Here is a 7783-nt window from a genome sequence, read left to right on the forward strand (position 1 = left end):
TTGGAGGCAAGTAAGAACAATACATGGGTATTAACACCTCTTCCAAGAGGAAAAAAGGCAGTCAGCTGCAAGTGGGTATACACTGTGAAGCAGAATGCAGAAGAGAAGATTGAAAGATACAAAGCAAGGCTTGTGGCAAGGGGGTATAGCCAGACCTACGGCATTGACTATGATGAGACCTTTGCTCCAGTAGCAAAGATCTGTGAGGATCCTGATCTCCTGTGCAGCGAATTTTGGGTGGTCCTCACATCAACTTGATGTGAAGAATGCTTTCTTGCATGGGGACTTGAAGGAGGAGGTCTACATGGAGATTCCACCGGGGTTCTCTACGTCTGAGACGGTTGGCAAGGTATGCAGGTTAAAGAAATCTCTTTATGGCCTGCAACAGTCTTTGAGAGCATGGTTCGACAAGTTCATACATGCTGTATGTAGTATGGGGTATGGGCAGTGTAACGGTGACCATACACTGTTCTACAGACATAAAGAAGGAAAAATCACTATACTTGCAGTATATGTGGATGATATTATTATCACAGGGGATGACAAAGAAGAAATAACAAGACTGAAAGTGTGTTTGGGTAAGGCCTTTGAAGTCAAAATATGTGGGCCAACTCAAATACTTCCTGGGCATAGAAGTGGCTAGGTCTGCCAATAGGATTGCGCTATCTCAGAGGAAGTATACTTTAGATCTCCTAAGCGATGTAGGAATGCTAGGATGTCGGGCAGCCCCAACCCCAATTGATCAAAACCACAAAGTGACTGCTCAATCAGGAGAGCCAATGGATAAGGAGAGGTATCAGCGATTGGTGGGAAGATTGTTGTACTTGTGTCATACACAACCGGACATTGCATTTGCAGTAAGTGTTGTGAGCAGATACATGCATGAGCCTAGAAGTGGACATCTTGATGTAGTACATAGAATCTTGAGATACTTGAAAGGTTCTCCTGGGAAAGGACTGTTGTTCAAGAGTTATGGACATCTTGTTGTAGATTGTTATTGTGATGCTGATTGGGCTAGCTATCTGGATGACAGGAGGTCAACTTCAGGCTATTGTGTCTTTGCAGGACGAAATCTAGTATCTTGGAGAAGCAAGAAACAACCTGTTGTTTCCAAATCAACTGCAGAGGCGAATACAGAGCCATGTCCAAGGGACCGAGTGAGATGTTGTGGACCAGAAATCTATTGGCAGAATTGAAGATATTGAAGACAAGTTGTATGAATGTGTGGTGTGATAACAAATCAGCAATCAACATAGCACACAATCCAGTGCAACATGATAGAACCAATCATGTGGAAATAGACAGATTCTTCATCAAAGAAAAGATTGACGCTAGGATCATCAAGATTGAGCATGTGAGTTCTGGGCAACAGATTGCAGACTGTTTGACTAAAGGACTGGGAACAAAAGAATGCAATCTAGCATGTGACAAGATTTGAATGATAGATATCTATCACCCCTCTTGAGGGGGATTGTTGTATGTGAGACCCAGGCCCATGTCAGCCAAGTGACCACTGACCTAGAAGGAGAGTGCTCCCGTTCAGTCCAGCACAGCCGACACACACCAGCTCGGCTATCCGAAGGTACTCCCGTCTCCCAATCCTACATTTTCTGTTTGAGGTGTTATCTAAGAAAATATATATGTCACCCTACTTGATTATAAGCCCAATGGATGTAGTTTTTATTCAGAGTTTACAAGGTTTTCTCTTTATTTTGTGGGTCATGGTTGATATAATTTTGGTGTTATGGGTGTAATTTTTGTCTGTGCCTTTCCTTTTACCGCACTATGTTATAGAAAGAATCAAGATACTTCAACAATGGTAGCCCAATGGGGTAGTTCCTAAGTATGTTCTGTTTCACAAAAAAGTTCCTAAGTATGTTCTAGATCTGAAAAATGCATTGCTGGGTGAGGTTGATAGGTGTACTGGTTTCCCCGCTTCTTGATCGGTTTTTTGGAGGCCATGGGCATGTCATTTTTTTATATTTGCATGGACTTTGTTCCTCTTCGCTATTTTCTCTCTTTAGTGTTTCTTTGATGTTCCTTTCTCGCACCATTCCTGATCCTTGCTTTATTAGGTACAATAGTTTCTTTGTTTGCTGCCAATAATGAATATAAATATATAATTCTCGAGTGTGAGAAGCAGACATGCTAAAACTGTTGCCTTTGATAATTTCTGCACAAATCATGTGCTGCTACTGTATGGGTTCCAAACGGTTTGGGCTAAACAATGTATAAGTTTACAAAAAGGGTGTGTTTTGGGATGGCTATGAAGTACATTTGAGAAATAAGATCTCTTCTCTACTTTTAGTAAATTTGCTATCTATATTTTGTACTTAGTTTAGTTTGAATCGGTACCATAACAAGGCTAGGTTTAGTAACTATTTGTTTATTTTTTTAAACGATCGAGAAATCATCGGTACACTTGAAGGCCTGTACAAATCTTCTGGTGTTTGAGTGCTTGCCATGATAACTCATTCATGACTAAGACTTGATTAGGCATTATTTATTCTTAAAATGCATATACTGTTCATCCATGCCAACTCTCTATTTCATTACGTCTCTGCTTACTCGGGCTAACTAGAAATAAGTGATGCCTGCTCAGCATGGAAGTTATCACACTATTGCCCATACTATCTCGGAGTTGCTTCTGCAGCATTTATGTTTGTTCTTTCCTGGGTAACTATGATACTTCTTATTTTCATTGTTTATTCCATGGTAGTATGTTCTACAGGTAGGTGTCTGACCCTATCGTTAACTATTGAGCTCTGTTTACAAGACCCTAATGAGCGTTGTTATATTTACCATAGTATACACCTAAATAGTCAGTTTGTCATACTCATTGTTTTCCTATTAAAATGAGCGTTGTTATATTTACCTCTGTTGGAAAAGGTAGTGCCTAGGAGGCGCTTAGGCACGCCTAGGCACTAGGCAACGGCCAAACGCTTCGTCTAGGGCATAAATGGAGGTCTAGGCAGGGCAAGCAAGGAATTTCCTACACAAGCAAGAAATCATGCCACATACTGCACTGATATGCCAAACGAGTTATATTCCAATGGTAGTATATGGTAATTAACTTATTTATATGCCTAAACTAATATCAACACCTATATAGTAATCACAGATAGACTACGAGTAAAAACTATATTACCGCTTAGGCCGCGCCTAGGGCGCTTAGGCACTGCTTAGGCACTAGGCGAAGGCCAACCGCCTCGCTTATGCCTACCGCTTTTTCCAACATTGATATTTACCATAGTACACACCTAAATAGTTTTGCAAAAGACCCTAATAGTATGTCAATCTTGATGTTCCGTGACTCAAGTCTGCAGTACCCGCGATGTGAGTGTGTGCTGGTGTGCGCGTGCATGCCTACATTGTACTTGCTGTTTCTAAAAAAGACCCTAACAGTATACCTCAAAAAAACCTAACAGTATGCTTTTTTCTAATATACATGTATTCCTTATCCTTGTATTTGAACATTTTCTGTATTCAAAGCTAACCACAGTTTACAAGATCTAAGATCCAAAATCTTTCCCTTCAAAAGAAAGAAGATTAAGGCTGAAGATTCATTTATTTTTTTACAACGATCGAGAAAGGATCGGTACACTTGAAGGCCTGTACATATGTACATCTTCTTTTTTCACTTTCATTGTTCCTCTGGCTCAAGTGATAGCCACATTATGGAAGGAGCGAGGGTTGACAACCCGATCTACAACAACGACGATCCAGGTATGTACATATGTACTAAGCAGCACCCCCATTGTCTCTAAATTGTGTTGATGACATGTGCACTAAGTTAAATATTACATAGTGTGTCTGCAAGCAATCCATCACAGCGTGCTATTACATAGTGTGTAAATTCCTGTGCAACTTCTCTGGTCTTGTGTTCAACTCTGCTTATAAAGCCTTGTGAAGGAGAAATATCATCTATCATGTATTTCTGTGTTGACAGCCAGTTGCTTAATTGATCGACTATAGTATAAAGAAATGTATTAGAAGATCATAAAGGTAAATATATACAAGTAGTTGTCAAAACATAATTTAGTATACCATTAGGAAAGGTATATACCTGTACGTAGCTCAAAGGGCCAATACTTCTGTTCCTCACTAAATCACATCCGAAACAACCATAGTGATCCTCACAAGATAACCAACTTTTTGAATGTGCCACCTCGGTGTTATTAGGTGTGCCAGTTAATTATATCTGTTGACCCACGGTGTGACCTACTATGAACTATGTCCATAACTGAGGACGCGGCTATCGATAGATTATACACTCTACAGAGGTTAGTACATTGTACCCACACCACAGAATTCATGGCCTCATGCTCCCATTCAGGTGGACCAACAACATTCTGACAAAACCAATCTATTGCATGACACTCCCGGCCACTCTGACAAACTCCCCTTTGGACTAAATCCTGGGTGGCCCCGATGTCACCGCGTGACATCCGACACCTTCGTGGCCGACCATCGTGGCCAAAACTAAAATAAACGTCCTAAACAGGGACAATGGTACCATACAACTACAGGCACACAAGGTTATGGTTTCCTAGCGGGCCAGTGCAGAGCGGGCACATAGCCTTCCCTAGTTGGAGGCACTGGCAAGAGGCATGCCAATAAACCGAATTAGGGCCTCCCCATCCAGGCAAGTGTGGTTGCACTGGTGAGCTCGATTCGGTGGCACCATGACTCGATCAACAGCTTGTTCAAGTTGAATTAACATCATGTTTAACTTGAATTTAAAATGATTCAAGTCATAGTATGGAATGAAATTCACGGGTCATGAATATGAAAAGTAAATGCATCATTATTAGTATGAACATATAACATGATTCTACTGCAAATATTACCAAGATGACATATATTCTACTGCATAGATATAACATGGATGAAATAATATGCACAAGGTTCATATAGAAAATTATTTCAACTAAATGGTATTAAAATGAATTTTAATTCAAGTAAAATCATTGTTATTGCAATGCCATGCAAATGATTGTTGTGGATTGCCTTAGTTCAGAGGAGTGTCACAATACTCCTGGTCTTCTCCAAGGCAACTAGAACCTTCTGAAAAATAATTAAAACACAAAAAGAAAATGTCACATAAAGCCTTTTATTGCATCAGAAATTATCTACAGCAAAAAAATCTCAAACTTGGCAAACCGAAACTTTAGCTCATTACAAAACTAGTGCAAAAAGAATCAACTCATTTGGACTTATGGTTTAGGAGATATTCCTGGTCAAAGTTGTGGTCAAAATATATGAATTAAACTAAAATTCAGAAAATCCAGGAGAGGCCACGTCGAAGGCGTATTTTCAGAATACGCCTCCACTCATACCGCTTCGGGTGAGCGAGAGAGAGGCTGAGAGGTGGGCCCCCCTGTCAGGTTTGAGGGAGAGAGAGAGGGAAATAGAGGAGGCGGCTCTGTCGACGGTGGTTCTCCGGCGAGGAGGCCACGGCGACCGTCGGAGAGGAGGGGGATGGGTCCAGCACCTCGAGGCGAGCATAGATGTACCCGAAGTGACGGCAAAGGTGGATGGACGGCATCGGGGCATTCTTCTCCAGGGACGGCAGGCGGCGGAGCTCGTCGGAGTTGATGATTCCGACGCGAATCCGACGAACCAATGGCACCATCGTGCTCAGGAGATCAACACGAACATGCCTGAGGGAGTGGGCGAAGGCGGGGAGCATCAGAGCAGGAGATCGACCATGGGGGATCCGCGGCCAACTCAGGTGATCGGTGGCAGGAGGCCCTCCAGGCCTTGCCGCACTAGCTAGGAAGAAGATTTGTGGCCAGAGTAGTAGTTTGGGATGATTGAAATGACTAGGGAAGCGCTCTATATATAGATGACGAGGAGACTGATCTCGGGCTCTGTTGAAGATGAGCTGCAGAAGAAATGAGAGGGGGAAGGGCTCGGACTCGATGCGTAGGGGTAGTAGACGATGCCAAGAACAGTGGGTGCACACGGCCAAAGCTACATCGCACGAGGTGGGACAAGACGTTCACGCGGGCGCACTGTACCGACCGGACTTGTCGTGTCCGCATCCGTCGTGCAGTCTGCCGGTGTCGGGGAGGGGCAGAGCAGTGCTAGGTGGAGAGAGCTGAGTGTGTTGAGTGGAGCGGACATGCTGCGGTGGCGTGAGGAGGGCAAACGGGCGGCGGCAGGAGGGTTCCGGCGTCCAGAGCGCGCCGAACACCTGTCGAACACCCTGCACACGCGCGGTCATCACGTACACTGGCACATGCAGTGCGTCTGAGGCTGCCAGACCGTGTCTAGAGTGTAGTCCCTTCAACACGGTGCTGCAGAGTGCCCTCAGATCGACACCTAGCCCAATGGACAAGACATGAGAGGGAAGAAAAGTTTCTGGACAGAAACTTGTGATGAGACTTGAGATAAAATTACTTGGAGTTAAAGAGTAAAACTTGGAGGTTAAGCTTCTACTAGGAAGGTAGTCATGTGGTAAAAATTTCAGCACAAATGGATCAAGTGAAAATGTACTTGCTTCACAAAGTGACATTTCTGTCCAGAAGTAAAAATATTTTCTTGAGCTGAAATTCTCCAAATGACCATGGCATATTTTTGCATGGGAAGGTGAGGCATGATCCAAAGAATATTTTGGAATTTATTGGGAATTTTTAGAGCAAGAAAAATGAGGGTTGCTTCGTAGCATATTGAAGAAACATTCATTTTCAAAATGAAAATGAATATTATGCCATTAAATAAAAATATTCCATGGCATTATTTTGAGAGTGATGAGGTCAAGAGAGGGTTTAGTTATGATAGAACCCACTTGGAAGAAAATCAAAATGATTTCCAAGTGATAAGTCCAAAAGAAGTTGACTGAAAATCCGAATGCAAATCAAATATTCAATAAATCCCAGAAAAAGAAAAATGTGCAAAATCTAGGGTGTCACAAGTTACCGCATCAAGACGCGCGTAAGCTCGTTCTCCGCCGCTGATGTAACAGTTCGGGGAAAGAATGGTGGCCCCCTACGGCTGTCAAACCAGAGTTAGAGAGGAGGCCTGACGACTGCGGTTGCACTGACCAGACGGCTACCGCAAGAAGCAAGCATCCAACCTCCTTCAATCCATCCAGATGATGAGGTCATTGCCGGGCTCCAGCAAGGCGACACAACAAAGGAGCCGCCGAAGGTCTCGCGATCTTCACTGTGACCTCTGCCACACTCGGAGGCTACTGACGGGGTCCTATACCGGGGGGGGGGGGGCTAACACCAAGGAGCCCGGCCTCGTCAACTACAAGGGGCCAAAAAACCTTCTTGACACCCAAGTCTAGAGGACGGCGACATCCCCATATCTCATCTAGCATGTAAACCCCATGCCTCTCTTGTCTATATAAAGGGAGGCCTAGGGCCCCCGTTGATCGATCTATCCTTAGATATGAGAAACCCTCGGTAGCAACATCATACACCATTGTATCCCTCGCATGAGGTATCCCTCCATCATGAACAACCAAACCAGCAGGACGTAGGGTATTACTCTCCGGAGGCCCGAACCTGGATAAATCCCTCGTGTGACCTCCGATCCATGACTTCCAACTGCGCTTAGATCCCTACCGAGGGAACTGACGGAAATATGCTCTGGTATGCTCCATAATAGACACTTCCTCTTAGCCAATTCTATTAGCAAAAAAATATGTCTTCCTCTTCAAGTTGTAGTCAACCATAATTGGTCAGATCATTCCCTCAAAGATTTTTCTGTCTTCCTCCATAGAACAGACTAGCAAATGAGCCCGTGCGTTGCAACGGGATAAAAAATACCA

Source organism: Triticum urartu, chromosome 2 (assembly GCF_003073215.2).
Source record: "Triticum urartu cultivar G1812 chromosome 2, Tu2.1, whole genome shotgun sequence".
Classification (NCBI taxonomy): Eukaryota; Viridiplantae; Streptophyta; class Magnoliopsida; order Poales; family Poaceae; genus Triticum; species Triticum urartu.